This window comes from Globicephala melas, chromosome 4 (assembly GCF_963455315.2).
Source record: "Globicephala melas chromosome 4, mGloMel1.2, whole genome shotgun sequence".
In the NCBI taxonomy this organism is placed as follows: Eukaryota; Metazoa; Chordata; class Mammalia; order Artiodactyla; family Delphinidae; genus Globicephala; species Globicephala melas.
The window spans coordinates 88,072,467-88,094,975 of NC_083317.1; the positions used below are offsets into that span (position 1 = coordinate 88,072,467).

At 38.9% G+C, this 22,509-nt stretch overlaps 1 pseudogene; it reads left to right on the forward strand.

Annotated features, from left to right (window-relative positions):
• Positions 1–20,917: 20,917 nt before the first annotated feature.
• LOC115857640 (U6 spliceosomal RNA) lies at positions 20,918–21,012 on the forward strand (annotated as a pseudogene).
• The last annotated feature ends 1,497 nt before the right edge of the window (positions 21,013–22,509 follow it).

Below are 22,509 nucleotides of genomic sequence, written 5' to 3' on the forward strand. Positions count from 1 at the left end.
TTCCCCAGCACCACTTATTGAAGAGGCTGTCTTTTCTCCATTGTATATTCTTGCCTCCTTTATCAAAGATAAGGTGACCATATATGCGTGGGTTTATCTCTGGGCTTTCTATCCTGTTCCATTGATGTATATATCTGTTTTTTTGCCAGTACCATACTGTCTTGATTACTGTAGCTTTGTAGTATAGTCTGAAGTCCACTACCCACTAATTTTAACATTTTCCAGTGGATATTGTCTGCAACAGTTATCATGTGATGTTCTAGTGGTGATTTTCCATTTTCCAATTTCTTCTACATTCATTATTTGGAATTCTTTTGTAAGGAAGATTTGCCTCTTAAACCCTATTTAGTTATACATCCAATAATTTCTTTATATTAGTATGGACACATATATATTTATTTTATTCTCTGGCTTGTAATCCAACTTTTCTGTTATTTATCATGTTGCTCAAATTGTGGCTATTGGGAGTTCCTTCAGATTGGGTCCTGTATCTTTTTAAAAAAATTTTTAAACTACCTTACCTTCTAGCACTACATAATACTTCAGGCTTATCTTATATTTTTCCTGCTATATTCTATGGGCACACAGAAGTTTTAAAAAAATTTTAGTTTGAAATATTTTTATGCATACAAAATATTTGCAAAGATAGTAGAGAGTTTCTATATAAACTTCACCCCATTTTCCTAATATTGACATCTTATATAACAATAATACAGTTATTAAAGCAAACAATTCTTCCATCCTTCCTTATCTTTCATGAATGTGACAGTTTTGAAGAGTATTGGTTGGGTATTTTGGAGAGTTATCCTCAATTTGGGTTTGTCTGATGTTTTCTCTTCTTAGACAGAGGTTATGTGTTTGGGGAAGAATATCACAGGGATGATGAGACACAGTTTTTTAAACCTCTTCAAGTCTAAATTTCCTTATCTGTAAAATGAAATAAGTGCCTTTCTCATAGACCTGTTATGATAATTAATTAAGGTAACAATGTAAAATGCTCAGCATAAGACTTGATGTATAGTAAGACTTTGACAAAAGTTGGGTATATAATCATCATCATCATTAACATAGTTATGCCTGTAATTATTAATATCACTACTGTCCTCATTTTCATCATCATTATTTCAACAAATATGTATTGAATATCCTGTGGTTTGGTCTCCCGGACTCAAGTTTCAACACCTGCCCTCTTCAAATCCATCCTATATGCATCTACCACAGTGACCCATTTAAAAAAAAATATATATATATATATATATATATATATATATATATATATATATATATACTTGATTTACTTGATTCAGTTATTTCCTTTCTTAGAAAGTTTCTTCTGGGGCTTCCCTGGTGGAGCAGTGGTTGAGAGTCTGCCTGCCGATGCAGGGGACACGGGTTCGTGCCCTGGTCCGGGAAGATCCCACGTGCCGTGGAGCGGCTAGGCCCGTGAGCCATGGCCACTGAGCCTGCGCGTCTGGAGCCTGTGCTCCGCAGCAGGAGAGGCCACGACAGTGAGAGGCCCGTGTACCGCAAAAAAAAAAAAAAAAAAAAAAAAAAGTTTCTTCTGTATTAAGCAACTATTCATCACCTACAGAGTCAAGTTGAAATTTTTAAATGTGATATCAAGTTCATTTATGACCTGAATCCTGCCTGCTCCTCAGGCTTATCTCTAACTATTGCTTTGAAAAGCAACTTGCTGGTCCTCACATTGAAGATGCTCTTTCTCCTCTCTGTTTCTTAAGTCATATAGTTCTCTCTGCCTGGCTGTTGTTCCACACATTCCACATCTATTCCCAACAAACTTCCATTCATCACTCAAGACTCAACTTCAATTTAATCTCTCCCCAAAGCTTTTCTTTCTCTTTTACAACTTGTGTTAAATACCTGTTCCTTATGTTCCCATAATACCCATTCACTCATTCATAGATTAAATAGACATTTATTAAACACATACTATGTTCCAGGTTGGGAGTTAACTAGAAGCCCTGATAGGAGCAACCCTATAAGAAATAAGGTTGCAGGTATCCAGCAAGAAAGCTATGGCAAGAATGATGATCAAGCATACACATTCTGGTTTGTCCTACATTTAGACTGGTGGCAAGTGTGGACAAAAAATTTGTTTTGAGTCAGCTGAAGTTTTTAAAGGCAAGCCCATTTTAGAAATTTCTGAACTCTGATACTCTCAATATTTATTTCAGGAGAGTCAGAAACTTAAGGGGTAAACTTCCTTTACAAAAATTTGTCCGCCCTAGGATTAAAGGAAGGGAAGTCCAAAATTTATGACACGGCATTAACTGCACCCTTCCCTATAAAGAGGGATGCCTTTCAGAACGCAAAGATCTTATTCAGGGAGTATAGTATTAAAATTAGATTGTGAAATTATCTATTTTTTAATTCTTAAAATTCCTTTCTTACTCTTTTTGCAAAGTACAACAAATTATTCATCTGCTGAAGATTCTATTTTGATCTTCTAAGCATAAATATTCTCATATATCTCGATACTATTTGACCATTTTCAAGGGACCAAGTTCACTTGGATGGTGGTCAGTGTTGTTGAGAATAATAAGAGGAGTTTGAGGTTCTCTGTGTATACCTGTGGTCCTTCAAGTTCAGTTATGATTTAATAGATTATTAGAGGAATCATGTTCAACATGTGTAGAGTTGAGTAGTGATGAGAAATTGACAATAAGTGCTTCCTTCTATTAAACTCATACGTGCCAGTGACTATGACAGGTGCTTTATGTACATAATCTAATTTAGCTTTTAAAACAGTCCTTCCTATTAACTATTAATATATCCCTGTCCAGAAGAGCCTTGAAGATATTGCCACTTGCCTAAAAGACAACTAGTTAATAGATTGTCTGGGATTTAAATCTATATATTCAGGATTTGAAATTCTGTACTTTTTCCTTATGGGAATATGTGCTTGTGAAAGGGAGAGGATGAGGACAAAAGTATGGGTTGAAATAAGATGACAAAGTAGAAATTCCCTCACTAGGTCTGACACCATAAAGACTGGAAGCAGCTTTTTCAAAATAGAGATTCCCAGGGTCTACTGAGATCTAGTGAATCCTCGATGGTTTTTAAAGGCTGTTGGGTGATTTAGATACATCCTCTCCATGAAAAAAGGTTGAGCAATTCCTGAAATGAAATATTAACAAAAGATTTGGATGATATTGTATAGAAAGACAAGGAAAAGGCAAAGATATAGCTGTAGGAGGAGAATTATTTGGAACTCGCTATGTTCATCCATTCTTCTCCTGCATTTATTGATCATCTTTATGATTATTACCTTGAACACTTTTTGGGTAAATTGCTTATCTCCATTTTGCTTAGTTCTTCTTTGGGGGCTTTCTCTTGTTTCTTTTTTGAAATATATTCCTCTGTCCCACATTTTGCCTAATTCTCTGTTTTTATTTCCATATATTAGGTAGGTTGGTTACATTTCCCCATCTTGAAGAAGTGGCCTTATGTAGGAGATGTCCTATGGGACCCAGTAGCACACTTCCCTCTGGTCACCAGAGGTATATGCCCTAGAGAGTGCCCATTTTGTTGGCTGTGTGGTCAGGGATGACTACTGTGGGCCCAGTGATAGGCAGGGCTGGCCCCGGGTGCAGTTGGCTGCCAGGCCCTGCCTTGTGTGGAGGCTGCTGACCCACTAGTAAATAGGGCCAGGTCCTAGAGTGGCTGGCAGTAGTGCCTGGAGTGCCCTGGTGTTGGCCTACTGGGGGATGTGGCCAGGTCCTGGAATAGCTGACTGTAGAAACTGGGGTGTCCCAGGACTGGTGTTGGCTCGCTGGTGGATGGGTAAGCCCCTGGCACTAATAGGCTAAAGGGAGGACTCCAAAATGGTGATTGCCATCACCAATGTCCCTGTGGTAGAACAAGCTGCTGCCAGTATGTATGTGCCCAGAGGGAATCCCAATTGTTTCCTGTCTCTCCAGAAGGCTCTCCAAGATTAGCAAATGGGTCTAACCAAGGCTCTTTTCAAATTACTGCCTCTTTGCTGGGTCTTGGAGCGTGTGTGATTTTGTGAGCACTCTTTAAGAGTCTCTGTTTCCTACAGTCCTCTGGCTGTCCCATATGCCAGCCCTGCTGGCCTTCAAAGCCAGTTATTCTCTGAGCTCATCTTCCCAGTGCAGGACCCCCATGCTGGGGAAACTGATATGGGACTGTAACCTCTCTCTGCTTGGGGAGAATCTCAGCAATTGTGATTGTCTTCCTGTTCGTGGGTCACTTATTCATGGGTATGGATCTGTATCTCTGTTCCTCCTACCTGTCTTCTTGTGGTTCCCTTTTATTTATTTTAATTTATTTTATTATTTACTTTTGGCTGCGTTGGGTCTTCATTGCTGCGTGCGGGCTTTCTCTAGTTGAGTTGTGCAAGCGGGGGCTACTATTCATTGCGGTGCATGGGCTTCTGACTGCGTTGGCTTCTCTTGTTGTGGAGCACGGGCTCTAGGCACGCGGGCTTCAGTAGTTGTGGCACACGGGCTTAGTTGCTCCGCAGCATGTGGGATCTTCCTGGACCAGGGCTCGAACCCGTGTCCCCAGCATTGGCAGGCGGATTCTCAACCACTTTGCTACCAGGGAAGCCCAGTTCCTTTTTTATATCCTTAGTTGTGGAAAATCTTTTCTGCTAGTCTTTGGGTTGTTTTCATAGACAGTTGCTCTGTAAATAGTTGTAATTTTGCTGTGCCCATGGGAGGAGGTGAGCTCAGGGTCTTCCTACTCTGCCATCTTGGCCACACCCCAACTTGAAAATTTTACAGTATCCTTGCTAAGAGATGAAGCAATATGCCACTGATGGAAATCTCATTGTTTCTTTGGAAACGCATTTGATCTTGATACAATCCTGATTAAGAAAATCAAATAAAGAAATTTCTTTTTCTGAGATGGAATCTGCTTTCTCTTGCTTCTATCTATTGTTCTCTGTTCAACTCTCGAAGACCCTACAAACTAGATCATCTTCCTTTGCCACATTTCAAACTTCAGAGGCCTGGTGATTACTAAAATGTCTGCCTTCTCTAGACTAATTATTACTATTCCTTTTCTTGTTCTTCATATAGCATGATTTCAAGTCACCTTAGCGTCCAGGATGTGCTCTCTTAAAACAATTTTAGTTTCTTTATATGCCTCTCAAATATGTGGACCCACAAGCATTTTGAAATTCAACAATGTTTACTAGACAGTTCTCTTCAAATGGTGTCAAAGTAATGGATTATAACGTAGTAGAAGGATTCCTCAGTAGTCCAGATAGGATAATTTTTAAACTATTTCTCCTTTAATGTCTATCTTCCTCTGTTTGATGTTAGCTCTTTGAAGTAAGGGAATAGGTTTTTCTTGGTCATCACTTTATCCTCCGTGCCTAGCATCACTTTATCTTCCATGCTTTTCTGATGCACAGTTAGTGTTCTGTAAGTTTCCAATGATTGAACGGATGGATGGATGGATGTTAAGGTCTGTGGCATCATTTTTATTTTAATTCAATAATAAATTACTTACCCATAGTTTCAGTAGGGTTCCAACATAAACTGGTTCATGATAGTAAACCTCATAACTATTTCCTCTAAGAGCTATAAAATCTTTCTAGCATGACTTTTTTTTTTTTTTTTTTTTTTTTTTAGCGGTACGCGGGCCTCTCACTGTTGTGGCCTCTCCTGTTGTGGAGCACAGGCTCCGGACGTGCAGGCTCAGCGGCCATGGCTCACGGGCCCAGCCACTCCGTGGCATGTGGAATCTTCCCGGACTGGGGCACGAACCCGCGTCCCCTGCATCGGCAGGCGGACTCTCAACCACTGTGCCACCAGGGAAGCCCCTAGCATGACTTTTTAAAAGGAGAAACATTACATATCAAGAGGATATATCATAGCGGATAAGGTGATTCTGTGATTCTGACCTGTGGAGTGTCCAAGTTATTGATGCCTATTTTTTCTTATGAATTCTTTTACTGATCTCTCACTTTGGAAAGAAGTAGAGTGTTAGGTGATTACTTAGTTGATCTGAAATAGCCTTGATAACATGCTCTTAACATTTTAATCAATACACATATGGGTGCCCCTCCTTCTAAGGATTCTTACTCCTTAGACCTGGAATGAGGAGAGGATATGCATTTTTAAAAAGTTTTACAGATGGTTCAGATGCATACTTCTGATTGAGAATCATCAAATTAGAAGTAGCTTAGAGAATGAAGTTAAGTGGGATGGAATAATTGTCTACAAATGCAAAAATGACAAAATTTTTACTCAATGAATCCTCTGGAAAACCAGCTAATTAATTGCTACCTGGGGTCTTTTACTATTTCCAAAATTAACAGTTAACCAGTTGTGGTTGAGGAAAATGTCTTTTAGGTAACAATATCAGCAGAGAGGCATAGAATCATTGTGCTTCTTTTCCTCTATATTCTATAACCAGAAGCTGAGAATGGATTTTATTATCTCCTTTTCATTCCTTCTTTCAACACTCATCTTGTACTAGGGAGCCCAGACTGGGACTTGAATGGGACTAGACCTTAGATTGTAAATTATTCATAATTTAGAAAAGTTATTAAATTTAGTGACTATTTATTGAACTCTTTATTCAGTAACTCTCCTCCTCCCTGCCCCCATCTCTCTCTCTCTCTCTCTCCCTCTCCCACACACATACCCCTCTCCTTTCCTCTTCACCCTCTCCTCTCCTCTCTCTAATTATTGCCTTAACATCAGTTTGCAAACAGGTTTCTTACTCATTCAGAAGTTGACACTCCTCTGTCCCAATCTTGGCTATTGTGTTTGAATGTAAGATAATTTTCTGCCTTGAAAAGTTTGCAAGATTTCTATTTATTACAAATTAAGTAAAGTTAGTCATCCATGTCTATAGCTTCTTCACTCTTCTCTTTCTGTTCTCTCTACTTTACTCTCTGAATTTGGTAGCTCATGGCCAAATGGGAGATTTTTCAAGTTGTGTTTGTGATTATCTGACCTTGAAAATGAAGAAAAGTAAAGCAAATGGTCTCAAAGTATTGAGAATTTCCTCCCAAATAGTCTTAAATTTTTCTCCCCTTGGAAAAAGGAAGGCAGAGGTCATACAAAGTTTAGTTTAAGAACTGAGTAGGTTTTGGCTTAAAAATATCATAGTCCAAACATAATTTTACTCTAGTATCTGAGACCTGGCTGCCAAGGTTTTGTTTGCTTGAATATTGCCAAATGTTGTCTTCCTAAGTAAGGTAAGTCAGTTGAGGTCATCGTGATGTAACAACAAGGAAGAAAGGGACCACTAGGATCAGGTCTGCTTCTCACACTGAGGAACAGTCCATGAGTGGAATGGACACATCCCATTTTGTCTTTGAAGGAGGCTCTGCGACCCCGCTATAGGCTTTCATTTCTCCTAAAAGAATAAGACATACCTGAAAATAAAGTCTCGGTTAAGTCAACTATTGTTACTATTTTCCGTGACATCTCATGGAAAAATCAGAACGAACTTTTCGACCAACCCAACAGTTGTCCAAAACATTTTTCATGTTTTCTCGCTCATCAGACCTATCTATCCTAAGGAAGAAGGTATGCCTGGCTACCCAATTTGGGACCAGGCGGTGAGAATAGGGAGGTAGGCATCTGGTTACTTTATCTTTTCCATGTTTGTCTGCAGCAGACAAATAAATATGCCCTTTCCCACCTCTCCTTTTCCTTATTTTAGTATTCATATAAAGGATTTTTTATAATCCAATACAGTATTTAATTCCTCAAGCTGTAAAACTAGCCTCCTGCTCTTATCTTTAAGAAAGGTACCAATAGCAGTTTTTCCCATCTCAGGATGGATTTAAGTCACAACCGGTAACTCTCTCAGGCATATTTACAATTAAGTCTCTCATTTAAAAAATAAACCTTAGTCTTTTACTGAACCAATTTCCGACATGGTGGACTGAGGTTGGCTAGTGTGACTGTAGTGTACCTTCTGGAACCTATGGTTACAATGGGGCTCCTATATTCATATCAAGACATGGAAATGCTACCAAGCCCTGAGGATGGCACAAAGAGCAGACTCCACATTAAAATCCTCATCACTCTTGAGTTTTCCCATCTAACATTCCCGATACACATAAAAGGACCTTTTAGTAGCTTGTTAATGACTTTGATCTTCTACCATTTCAGTTTCCCCATTGACATTCATCCCGACAATCCTATCTCATTACTTCTAAATGATTGACAGAGAACTTTCAGATCAGTGAGCTCATAGCACATAGTGATTTCAGGTTTGGGTCTTAGAGTCAGAGGAACCCAGGCTTGAATCCCAACCCCTACACTGATTAGAATGACCTAGGACAAATTAGTTAACCTCTCTGATTCTCAGATTCCTTATCTATGAAAAGGAGATAATGATGTTCAACCTCTAAGGGGAGAGACAGAATATCCATTAAGTGCCTGCCATAGAGGAAGCAGCAAGTAAATGATGGCTGATATTTTGATGGTCACCTTACTAACCTGATAGCCTGCTTGTTCCCTCTCTTCTCATCAGTTAAGCCAAGGCATAAAAAGCCATAGTAATGATAACTATAACCGTTATTGATATGACTCATTATTTCACTTCACATTTACTAACGTGGTAAATGTACTGGCATCATCTGGCACATAAGTATCCTTATTCCTATGACTCAGAGCTAAACTGAGAATTAAAGCTGAATATACTAAATATAGTTCATGCTCACCTTTCCCCACTGCAGAGAAATCCCCTACTGTTTCTGAATTCCAAACTTTTCTTTCTCTTTTCTTGATTAAACTTCATTTTTTTTCCCCCACAATGAGTGTCATAAAAAATCCAACTCTGTGACATAATAGTGGAAAAGGTAACTTTGGGGAGCACTTTAGACTGGAAACACATTTGGTTTATAGTGCTCACTTTATCCCGGTGCATTCTGGATGGAATGAGGGCTGCCTCAGGCCACTGGCTTCTCAGGGATTCATTAATCCTGAAGAAAGCTTCAGGTTGAGGTCATTACTGCTTAATTACAATCTGCGATTACTGCCACATTCTTCAGTGACCTTATTCTGTGCACTGGACTGTTTGTTCACCAGGGAATCCATGCAGCTGGAAATTTTGGCTGACTAGAAAGTATAAATAGGGATTTTTTTTGGCTTGAACTGAAGATGGTTCTTGCTGAAATGTCAACACATTTTTCTCCCATCGGGATATGGTTAATCACGGTGCTTGCTTTTATATACTTTTTTCCATATAAGCTGTGCTTTTGAGGTATGCCTGAACTTATCAAAATGCTGCTTTAAGTAAGTGGAGCTCTGATCATCTATCATTATTTACTCTTTGTAGGCATAACAGGGGAGCTTTTCTTAGGAACACTTCAGAATATTAGAACCCTATTCTAGGAACTATCTAAGACTATGTAGCAACTGGAAGGAATTTTAATTCCATGACTACTCTAAGAGTAATACTGTTCTAAAATCATAGGGAAGGAGGCCTGACCTAGTTGCAGAGAGTACTTGGTTAGGAATTGAAAAATCTGGCTAGAGTCTATGCTTAATTGCAGCCGATTCCTGGGCAAAATAGTTTTACTTACTTATTCACACATTATTAATGCCATAAATAATTATTGAGTGCTTTCTATGGGCCACACACTGGGAAAGGTATTGTGGTTGCTGTAAGCTGGGGGGCCAGAGATAGTATTTTCTCTTTTATCCTTATATCTGCAACACCTTCCCTAGTGAATGACAATATGTAAATAAATGAGTGTAGCTGGGTTCCAATAAGACTGAATGTATGGACAATGAAATTTGAATTTTGTATAATTTTTTGGCATGTAGTGAAATATCACTTTTCTTAAAAAGTGAAGGGCTTCCCTGGTGGCGCAGTGGTTGAGAGTCCGCCTGCCAATGCAGGGGACACGGGTTCGTGCCCCGGTCCGGGAAGATCCCACATGCCGCGGAGCAGCTGGGCCCGTGAGCCATGGCCGCTGAGCCTGCGCGTCCGGAGCCTGTGCTCCGCAACAGGAGAGGTCACGACAGTGAGAGGCCCGCGTACCGCAAAAAAAAAAAAAAAGTGAAAACTATTCTTAGCTCATGGACTATACAAGCAGACAGTAGTCTGGATTTGGCCTATGGGGTGTAGTTTACCAACCCCTGATATATACCACAAACAAAATAGATAACAGTATGATCACTGTTGGTAGCAGTTTTTCTGGGTTCTATGGGAGCACATGGAACTTTTGGGTGTCTGGGTCTTTCCCAAGGAAATGAGGACTTCTGTGTTGGGATCAGAAGGATGAGATAAGATGAGTTGATTGAGGCCAAAGATAAGTATGTGCAAAGGCCCCGAGGCAAGAGAGTAAATATAGTAAATGCACACTTGAAATACAGAATATAAGATGGGAAATAGAGATAAATGTGGAGTCTGCTTAGGTAAGCAGGGGTCATATTATGAGTAGTTTTATATGCTATATAAAGAGTTTTCAAGCAATAGGAAGCCTTTAGAAAGTTTTTAGTAAGAAGTACAAGATTAAATTTGTGGTTTAAAATATCTCTATGGTTGCACAAGGAGGATGGAGTAGAAATGACTGTGTGTCAATATGACTTTATTTATAAAAACAAGTGACAGGTCAGATTTAGTCTGTGGGCTTTATTTTGCTGAACCCTGCTGCAGAGTTAGACAACCTGATTGAAATCTTGTTCTGTAACTAACTGTTTTTTTGGAAATTATTATAATTATTTACTATCAAGTTCTGTTGAACTCTTCTTCTCCTTCCAGGAGAAGTCCATCAGAAGTCTGTAAATATACATGAAGCGTAGAAAGAAAGCAGTAAGTCTGGGAAAAACTTCAGACAACACCTATTTTATTTTACTGCATTGAATGCTGTTACCACTGTCCTTCTGTAGGGTAATTTGCTCCATCCCTAGTTCTAATGTCCCCCTTCCCTCATATCTGGATCCTGATTTCCATCTCCATGACAATGGCCATGTTTATTTGAGTTATAAGATGACTAGCTAACTAACTTAAAATCCAGCCTTTGTCTTCCAATTTCAGGACTTCAAATTCAAGTAGAGAATGGCAAGGCCTATCTGCTAAATTATTTAATTTTAAAAGTTTTTTTTTCTTCTAATTTTGTTGAAAGAAAGAACTTCAAGTGATGAAATCCCAGAGACTACCAAGAATACAAATGTATATAGGAAGTAAAGTGACAAAAATGATAGGCCTGGATAAAAGCACTGATAAAGATGAATATGAAAAAACTCTGTAGAAGGAAAGAACCTTCCTTTCTTCAAAAGATTCAGCACAAATATTCAAAGTTGAAAGGTTTGTCTATAGGAACAGAAATTAAAAATTTGAAAAGTGTGTAGTGGAAAGACCCGTGGACTGGGGTCAATAAGATCGGGGTTGTAGACATATCTGTAATCAATTAGTAGCTGTTTGACTTTGAATGGGTGTTATTATGCCCTGTGAAAGGAGAGAAAAGGTGATATCACTATCTTCCTTTCACATTTGCTCCCTGCCTTTGCCACCAGAGGAGATGTGGATTTCAGTAAGGGTAATTTTCAGCAAGGGTGGATACTTACAGTATTATATTATGATAATGATAAAAACCATGATTGCTATAAATAAACCACTCAAAAATTTTATACTAAATTAAGTGGATTAAAATACTCATATTGTGTAGATGAAAATTCTTTCAACATTGTTCTGTTGAAAGAATTTTCATCTACACAATATGAGTATATTAATCCCAATGAAAATCCTAACAGGTGCCTCTTCAACTTAGGATGCTGAAAGCTGCAAAAGAATTTTGCTCCCATCCTAATGATGAGAAAAAGCAGATGATCTACAAAATTATAACTTATCCCAAAGCTATCAGAGTGCTGAGGTCAAAAGACAGACAAGAAAACTGAGTTCTGAAAAGTGACAGATCCCTTGGCATGAGGAAAGCAGACACAAATCTTTTCAACTCTGGCAGAGCATGGGAAGAATACTTGCTGTCATAAAAGTACGTAAGAAAAAAACCAGTCAGTACTGTAAATACTTCTTAAAGGCCAAGAGTAGGTGAAGATTTCAGTTTAAAAAAACTGAAGGCCCCAGAGAGAAGGAAAATTTGTCTTCACTCACCAACTCTTCTCCACTGATCCATCAATACAATAAATGCTCAAAGAGAGACTGGGTGTAGGGCAGGAGACTGGAGAACCCCTCTCTACCTCCTAACTCAGATATGCAGGAGGTGATTTGATAACACGGGAGACAAAACACAGCAAAAAACACAGCTTTCTTCACCAGATCCTTCTCTCATATGAAACAAAATTCTTAGCCACTGGAGGATGCCATCAAGTATGCCGTTGGAGGGGCAGAAAAACCTCTTGGTCCTAAAATTCTGCACCAGTACAACGCAAGATCAGCTACCACTTGTGAAGGGCCAGAAAATGATGTCCTGCCTGAAATCTGACACAGATTTTTTAAAAAGTCTGGCTTCTACGAGAGGGAGAAACACTGAAAATGCTTCACCCACAACGCTGAAAATGTTCACTCATGTGAACAAGGCTTGCCTGAGCCTGAGATTGGACAAGGAGAACTAAGCACCCTTTTCACCCCCACCATAAACCTAGCACCAAGTAACAAGCAGGAGCAACCCACCAGTGGACGAGAGTGTAGAGAGACTCTGTGATTCAGACATTCAGGGATTTCTGAAAGTGTAGGGTAGAATAAGAACACTAGAAGCCTTCTGCTTTGTGTGGGCCCAGGAGCCCTGGTTCTACATTACGAAGGTAGTAGCAACCCAACACTGAACGTATTTGAATTCCATGATGCCCTGAGGATAATGACAATAACAACAAAACCAAACCCAATTCAGTTATTGACTAGATTGAATCAAACCCTACCTCCACTAATAGCCTGAGAGAAGTGTCATGCCCATCTCTGGGAATAAAAGCTATTTGCCTCAAAGAGCAGACTCTACTATTCTTTGATATGTGATGTTCAATAGTCAATCAAAAGTTGCATAATACACATAAAGTAGAAAAAAAAAAAGACTCATTATGAGAAGAAAAAATCTACAGAACCAGACACAGAGATGATATAGATGTTAGAGCAATTAGACAGGAGTTTAACATTACTCTGATTAATATGTTAAAAAATCTAGTGAAAAAAGTGGACAACATACAGGAACAGATGGAGACTTGCAGCAGAGAGATAAAAATTATTTTAAGAGATAAATTAAAATATTAGAAATTAAGAAAAATAGGATATCAGAAAGGAAGATTTTTTTTTTTACATCTTTATTGGAGTATAATTGCTTTACAATGGTGTGTTAGTTTCTGCTTTATAAAAAAGTGAATCAGTTATACATATACATATGTTCCCATATCTCTTCCCTCTTGGGTCTCCCTCCCTCCCACTCTCCCTATCCCACCCCTCTAAGTGGTCACAAAGCACCGAGCTGATCTCCCTGTGCTATGCGGCTGCTTCCCACTAGCTATTGTACGTTGGGCAGTGTATATATGTCCATGACACTCTCTCACTTTGTCACAGCTTACCCTTCCCCCTCTCCATATCCTCAAGTCCATTCTCTAGTAGGTCTGTGTCTTTATTCCTGTCTTACCCCTAGGTTTTTCAGACAATTATTTGCCTTAAATTCCATATATATGTGTTAGCATATGGTATTTCTCTTTCTCTTTCTGACTTACTTCACTCTGTATGACAGACTCTAGGTCCATCCACCTCATTACAAATAGCTCAATTTCGTTTCTTTTTATGGCTGAGTAATATTCCATTGTATATATGTGCCACATCTTCTTTATCCATTCATCCGATGATGGGCACTTAGGTTGTTTCCATCTCTGGGTTATTGTAAATAGAGCTGCAATGAACATTTTGCTACATGACTCTTTTTCGATTATGGTTTGCTCAGGGTATATGCCCAGTAGTGGGATTGCTGGGTCATATGGTAGTTCTATTTGTAGTTTTTTAAGGAACCTCCATACTGTTCTACATAGCGGCTGTACCAACTCACATTCCCACCAACAGTGCAAGAGTGTTCCCTTTTCTCCACACCCTCTCCAGCATTTATTGTTTCTAGATTTTTTGATGATGGCCATTCTGACTGCTGTGAGATGATATCTCACTGTAGTTTTTATTTGCATTTCTCTAATGATTAATGATGTTGAGCATTCTTTCATATGTTTGTTGGCAGTCTGTATATCTTCTTTGGAGAAATGTCTATTTAGGTCTTCTGCCCATTTTTGAATTGGGTTGTTTTTTTGTTATTGAGCTGCATGAGCTGCTTATAAATTTTGGAGATGAATCCTCTGTCAGTTGCTTCATTTGCAAATATTTTCTCCCATTCTAAGGGTTGTCTTTTGGTCTTGTTTATGGTTTCCTTTGCTGTGTAAAAGCTTTGAAGTTTCATTAGGTCCCTTTTGTTTATTTTTGTTTTTATTTCCATTTCTCCAGTACCTAGGTCAAAAACGATCTTGCTGTGATTTCTGTCATAGAGTGTTCTGCCTATGTTTTCCTCTAAGAGTTTGACAGTTTCTGACCTTACATTTAGGTCTTTAATCCATTTTGAGCTTATTTTTGTGTATGGTGTTAGGGAGTGATCTAATCTCATACTTTTACATGTATCTGTCCAGTTTTCCCAGCACCACTTACTGAAGAGGCTGTCCTTTCTCCACTGTACATTCCTGCCTCCTTTATCAGAGATAAGGTGACCATATGTGTGTGGGTTTATCTCTGGGCTTTCTATCCTTTTCCATTGATCTATCTTTCTGTTTTTGTGCCAGTACCATACTGTCTTGATTACTGTAGCTTTGTAGTATAGTCTGAAGTCAGGGAGCCTGATTCCTCCAGCTCGTTTTTCATTCTCAAGATTGCTTTGGCTATTCAGGGTTTTTGTGTTTCCATAGAAATTGTGAGATTTTTTGTTCTAGTTCTGTGAAAAATGCCAGTGGTAGTTTGATAGGGATTGCATTGAATCTGTAGATTGCTTTGGGTAGTAGAGTCATTTTCACAATGTGGATTCTTCCGACCCAAGAACATGGTATATCTCTCCATCTATTTGTATCATCTTTAATTTCTTTCATCAGTGTCTTATAATTATCTACATACAGGTCTTTTGTCTCCTTAGGTAGGTTTATTCGTAGATATTTTATTCTTTTTGTTGCAATGTTAAATGGGAGTGTTTTCTTGATTTCACTTTCAGATTTTTCATCATTAGTGTATAGGAATGCCAGAGATTTCTGTGCATTAATTTTGTATCCTGCTACTTTACCAAATTCATTGATTAGCTCCATAGTTTTCTGGTAGCATCTTTAGGATACTCTATGTGTAGTATCATGTCATCTGCAAACAGTGACAGCTTTACTTCTTCTTTTCTGATTTGGATTCTTTTATTTCCTTTTCTTCTCTGATTGCTGTGGCTAAAACTTCCAAAACTATGTTGAATAAGAGTGGTGAGAGTGGGCAACCTTGTCTTCTCCCTGATCTTAGTGGAAATGCTTTCAGTTTTTCACCTTTGAGGATGATGTTGGCTGTGGGTTTGTCATATATGGCCTTTATTATGTTGAGGAAAGTTCCCTCTATGCCTACTTTCTGCAGGGTTTTTATCATAAAAGGGTGTTGAATTTTGTCAAAAGCTTTCTCTGCATCTATTGAGATGATCATATGGTTTTTCTCCTTCAATTTGTTAATATGGTTTATCACATTGATTTTTTTGCATATATTGAAGAATCCTTGCATTCCTGGAATAAACCCCACTTGATCATGGTGTATGATCCTTTTAATGTGCTGTTGGATTCTGTTTGCTAGTATTTTGTTGAGGATTTTTGCATCTATGTTCATCAGTGATATTGGCCTGTAGTTTTCTTTGTGACATCCTTGTCTGGTTTTGGTATCAGGGTGATGGTGGCCTCGTAGAATGAGTTTGGGAGTGTTCCTCCCTCTGCTGTACTTTGGAAGAGTTTGAGAAAGATAGGTGTTAGCTCTTCTCTAAATGTTTGTTAGAATTCGGCTGTGAAGCCATCTGGTCCTGGGCTTTTGTTTGTTGGAAGATTTTTAATCACAGTTTCAATTTCAGTGCTTGTGATTGGTCTGTTCATATTTTCTATTTCTTCCTGATTCAGTCTTGGCAGGTTGTGCATTTCTAAGAATTTGTCCATTTCTTCCAGGTTGTCCATTTTATTGGCATAGTGTTGCTTGTAGTAATCTCTCATGATCTTTTGTATTTCTGCAGTGTCAGTTGTTACTTCTCCTTTTTCATTTCTAATTCTATTGATTTGAGTCTTCTTCCTTTTTTTCTTGATGAGTCTGGCTAATGGTTTTTCAATTTTGTTTATCTTCTCAAAGAACCAGCTTTTAGTTTTACTGATCTTTGCTATCATTTCCTTCATTTATTTCTGATCTGATTTTTATGATTTCTTTCCTTCTGCTAACTTTGGGGTTTTTTTTTTCTTCTTTCTCTAATTGCTTTAGGTGCAAGGTTAAGTTGTTTATTCGAGATGTTTCCTGTTTCCTTAGGTAGGATTGTATTGCTGTACACTTCCCTCTTAGAACTGCTTTTGCTGCACGCCATAGGTTTTGGGTCGTCATGTCTCCATTGTTATTTATTTCTAGGTATTTTTTAATTTCCTCTTTGATTTCCTGAGTGATCACTTCGTTATTAAGTAGTGTATTATTTAGCCTCCATGTGTTTGTATTTTTTACAGATCTTTTCCTGTAATTGATATCTAGTCTAATAGCGTTGTGGTCGGAAAAGATACTTGATGGAATTTCAATTTTCTTAAATTTACCGAGGCTTGATTTGTGACCCAAGATATGATCTATCCTGGAGAATGTTTCATGAGCACTTGAGAAGAAAGTGTATTCTGTTGTTTTTGGATGGAATGTCCTATAAATATCAATTAAGTCCATCTTGTTTAATGTGTCATTTAAAGCTTGTGTTTCCTTATTTATTTTCAATTTGGATGATCTGTCCATTGGTGAAAGTGGGGTGTTTAAGTCCCCTACTATGAATGTGTTACTGTCAATTTCCCCTTTTATGGCTGTTAGTATTTGCCTTATGTATTCAGGTGCTCCTATTTTGGGTGCATAAATATTTACAACTGTTATATCTTCTTCTTGGATCGATCCCTTGATCATTATGTAGTGTCCTTCTTTGTCTCTTCTAATAGTCTTTATTTTAAAATCTATTTTGTCTGATATGAGAATTGCTACTCCAGCTTTCTTTTGGTTTCCATTTGCATGGAGTATCTGTTTCCATCCCCTTACTTTCAGTCTGTATGTGTCTCTAGGTCTGAAGTGGGTCTCTTGTAGACAGCATATATATGGGTCTTGTTTTTGTATCCATTCAGCCAATCTGTGTCTTTTGGTGGGAACATTTAGTCCATTTACATTTAAGGTAATTGTTGATATGTATGTTCCTTTTCCCATTTTCTTAATTGTTTTGGGTTCGTTATTGTAAGTCTTTTTCTTCTCTTGTGTTTCTTGCCTAGAGAAGTTCCTTTAGCAGTTGTTGTAAAGCTGGTTTGGTGGTGCTGAACTCTCCCAGCTTTTGCTTGTCTGTAAAGGTTTTAATTTCTCCATCAAATCTGAATGAGATCCTTGCTGGGTAGAGTAGTCTTGGTTGCAGGTTTTTCTCCTTCATCACTTTCAGTATGTCCTGTCACTCCCTTCTGGCTTGTAGGGTTTCTGCTGAAAGATCAGCTGTTAAACTTATGGGGATTCCCTTGTGTGTTATTTGTTGTTTTTCCCTTGCTGCTTTTAATATGTTTTCTTTGTATTTAATTTTTGACAGTTTGATTAATATGTGTCTTGGCGTATTTCTCATTGGATTTATCCTGTATGGGACTCTCTGTGCTTCCTGGACTTGACTAACTATTTCCTTTCCCATATTAGGGAAGTTTTCAACTATAATCTCTTCAAATATCTTCTCAGTCCCTTTCTTTTTCTCTTCTTCTTCTGGAACCCCTATAATTTGAATGTTGGTGCATTTAATGTTGTCCCAGAGGTCTCTGAGACTGTCCTCAGTTCTTTTCTTTTTTCTTTATTCTGCTCTGCAGTAGTTATTTCCACTATTTTATCTTCCAGGTCACTTATCTGTTCTTCTGCCTCAGTTATTCTGCTATTGATCCCATCTAGAGTACTTTTAATTTCATTTATTGTGTTGTTCATCGTTGCTTGTTTCATCTTTAGTTCTTCTAGGTCCTTGTTAAATGTTTCTTGCATTTTATCTATTCTATTTCCAAGATTTTGGATCATCTTTACTATCATTATTCTGAATTCTTTTTCAGGTAGACTGCCTATTTCCTCTTCATTTGTTAGGTCTGGTGGGTTTTTATCTTGCTCCTTCATCTGCTGTGTGTTTTTCTGTCTTCTCATTTTGCTTATCTTACTGTGTTTGGGGTCTCCTTTTTGCAGGCTGCAGGTTCATAGTTCCCGTTGTTTTTGGTGTCTGTCCCCAGTGGCTAAGGTTGGTTCAGTGGGTTTTGTAGGCTTCCTGGTGGAGGGGACTAGTGCCTGTGTTGTGGTGGATGAGGTTGGATCTTGTCTTTCTGGTGGGCAGGTCCACGTGTGGTGGTGTGTTTTGGGGTGTCTGTGGACTTATTATGATTTTAGGTAGCCTCTCTTCTAATTGGTGGGGTTGTGTTCCTGTCTTGCTAGTTGTTTGGCATAGGTTGTCCAGCACTGTAGCTTTCTGATCATTGAGTGAAGCTGGGTGCTGGTGTTGAGATGGAGATCTCTGGGAGATTTTCACCATTTGATATTATGTGGAGCTGGGAGGTCTCTTGTGGACCAGTATCCTGAAGTTGGCTCTCCCACCTCAGAGGCACAGCACTGTGTCCTTGCTGTAGCACCAAGAGCCTTTCATCCACATGGCTCATAATAAAAGGTAGAAAAAGTAGAAAGAAAGAAAGAAAGAAAGAAAGAAGAAAGAAAGGAGGGAGGGAAACAAGCAAGGAAAGAAAGAAAGAAAGATAAAATAAAATAAAGTAAGATAAAATAAAGTTTTTAAAATAAAAAATAATTATTAAGAAAAAAAATAATTTTTTAGAAAAAAAAAAAGGACAGATAGAACCCTAGGACAAATGGTGGAAGCAAAGCTATACAGACAAAGTCTCACACAGAAGCATACACATACACACTCACAAAAAGGGGAAAAGGGGAAAAAATAAGAAATCTTGCTCTCAAAGTCCACCTCTTCAATTTGGGATGATTCTTTGTCTATTCATGTATTCCACAGATGCAGGGTACATCAGGTTGATTGTGGAGCTTTAATCCGCTGCCTCTGAGGCTGCTGGGAGAGATTTCCCTTTCTCTTCTTTGTTCTCACAGCTCCCGGGGCTCAGCTTTGGATTTGGCCCCGCCTCTGCGTGTAGGTCGCCAGAGGGCATCTGTTCTTCGCCCAGACAGGACGGGGTTAAAGGAGCAGCTGATTCGGGGGCTCTGGCTCACTCAGGCTGGGGGGAGGGAGGGGTACGGATGCGGGGCGAGCCTAAGGCAGCAGAGGCCAGCGGGACGTTGCACCAGCCTAAGGCGCACTGTGCGTTCTCCTGGGGAAGTTGTCCCTGGATCCCGGGACCCTGGCAGTGGCAGGCTGGACAGGCTCCCTGGAAGGGGTGTGTGTGGCGGCAGCAGCAGCCTTAGCATCTCATGCCTGTCTCTGGGGTCCGCGGCTCGTGCCCGTCTCTGGAGCTCCTTTAAGCAGCGCTCTTAATCCCCTCTCCTCGCGCACCAGGAAACAAAGAGGGAAGAAAAGGTCTCTTGCCTCTTCCACAGGTCCAGACTTTTCCCCGGACTCCCTCCCGGCTAGCCGTGGCGCACTAACCACCTGCAGGCTGTGTTCACGCCGCCAACCCCAGTCCTCTCCCTGCGCTCCGACCGAAGCCCAAGCCTCAGCTCCCAGCCCCGTCGGCCCCGGCGGGTGAGCAGACAAGCCTCTAGGGCTGGTGAGTGCTTGTCGGCACTGATCCTCTGTGCCGGAATCTCTCCTTGCTTTGCTCTCTGCACCCCTGTTGCTGTGCTCTTCTCTGCGGCTTCGAAGCTTTCCCCCTCCGCCACCCGCAGTCTCCGCCCGCGAAGGGGCTCCTGGTATGTGGAAACCTTTCCTCCTTCACAGCTCCCTCCCACTGGTGCAGGTCCTACCCAGGTACGTGGGGGGTTTCTTGCCTTTTGGGAGGTCTGAGGTCTTCTGCCAGCGTTCAGTAGGTGTTCTGTAGGAGCTGTTCCACGTGTAGATGTATTTCTGGTGTATCTGTGGGGAGGAAGGTGATCTCCACCTCTTACTCTTCCGCCACCTTCCCTCGTGCAAGGAAGATTTCTTTCAATCGGCCGATTAGCAGACTGGGTTCTGTTGATGAAGAATGACTAAATGTGGAGGTAGGTCAACAGAAATTATCCAAAGTCAAATGCAAAGTGAATGAAAGAGTTAGAAATGCAAACATAATATTCAAGAGCTGTGGGTCAACAGCAAATGGTCTAAAAATATAAATAATTGAATTCCCAGAAGGACAAAAGAAATAGAAGTAGAACAAATATTTGAATAGATAATGGTGGGAATTTATGAAATTAATTAACAATAATGAACAACAGATATATGAAGCTCAGAAAACCCCACACAGAATATAATATAAACATATTTGTATATATCATAGGCAAACTGCTGAAAACCCAAACAAGGAGAGATTCTTGAAGGCAGCTTAATAAAGGTGAAACAGTAAAAAAGTGGAACAAAATCTGAATTATAGCAAACTTTTCAGAAACCATTCAAGAAAAAAGATAATGGAGTGTTGAAGTAGAAACATAGCAACCTAAAATTCTGTACCTAGTGAAAATATATTTCAAAACTGAAGGCAAAATAAATATTTTTTCCCAAATGAATACAGAGAGAATTTATTACTAGCAGAAGAGAAATTCATAGGAAGTCACAATCTACCAAAGTTAATTCAAAAATGAAATAACATGTTTGCTTCAGCAGCACATGTACTAACATTGTAATGATACAGAGATTAGCCCCTGTGCAAGGATGACATGCAAATTCATGAAGTATTCCATAATTTTGAAAAGAATTGTTTTCCTTTTTTTTTCTTTCTTTTCTTTTTATTGTATCTCTATGAAAAGATAAATGTTAGCTGAATCCATTGTGGTAATCATTTCACAATTTATATAAATCAAACCATCATTCTGTATACCTTAAACTTTTACAGTGATATATGTCAATTATTTCTCAATAAAACTGGAAAAACAATAATTAGATAACTTAAATAGTCCACTATCTATTAAAGATTACCTATGCACAAAGAACATTCCAAGTGAGATGTCTTCACTTACCAATTCTATCAAATATTTGTACCATGCTACAAAAACTCCTCCAGATATTTGAAGGAGAAATACTTCCTAGGTTATGAGGCCAGTGTTACTCAGAGACATTACAAGAAAAGAAAACTATAAGTCAATATTCCTTGTAAACATAGATGCAAAAAACTTTAAAAATAAACATCATATTCTGCGAGCAGAAAATGTGATCATCAAAGGATATCTTGGTGGCTGGAGCAATTTCCCAGACTCAATCAGCTGAAAACTCCCAAGATTCAAGAGGAGTTTAGACTTCAACTAATTCTGTTTGCTAATTTTGTCTCTAACCTTATCTCCCCAAACAGACTGTAAATACTTTGTACATACAAAGTATTTTTGTAAAATGAAATTGGGGATCATATCATATCTTCGACTTAAGTTTTTACCACTAACATAGCTATTAGGCATTTCAGTAATATTTGTTCAGTAGTTTGATAGTCACAAATGTAGAAATCAATTGCATCTAACAGAAGAATTTAACACACACTGGGGTGTTGATACCGATCTCAGTCTAAGACAGTTATCTTAATCTAGCTAATGGCAGCTCTTCTTTCTATATGCATATAGATTTTGATGCAAACTTTTAATTTAAATATATCTTCAAAAAGTGTAGAATAAAAGTGTGTATCAGAACAAATTTTATAAAGTGAACAAACCCATGTGGTCAGCACCCAGATTAAAAACAGAGCACTGTCCAGATCCCAGAAGCCCTCTTTTGTCCCCTTATAGTTGTTAAGTCTCTAAGAGTAACCACTCTCCTGACTTCTGACACCATAGGCTAAGTTTGTCTGTTTTGGATACTTTTATCAGTAAAATCATAACGTTTGCACTCTTTTGGGTCTAGTTTCTTTTACTGTCCATTAGATGTATCCATGTTGTTGTATACAGTTATGATTTGTTCATCCTCACTGCTAAACAGTATTTATTGTATACATATACAACTATTTATTTATCCAGTCTACTCTTAGATTGTTGGGTAGTTTCCAATTTGGGGATATTATGACAGTGCCATTGTAAACATTCCTGTATGTGTCTCAGGAGACATATATGTCTCCTGTATATGTCTCTTATACATTTCTATAGAGTTTCTACCAAGGAATGGAATACCTGGATCAAGAATGTGTATACGCTTAGCTTTAGTCTACCAAGGAATGGCATACCTGGACCAAGGATGTGTATATGCTTAGCTTTAGTAGATACTGT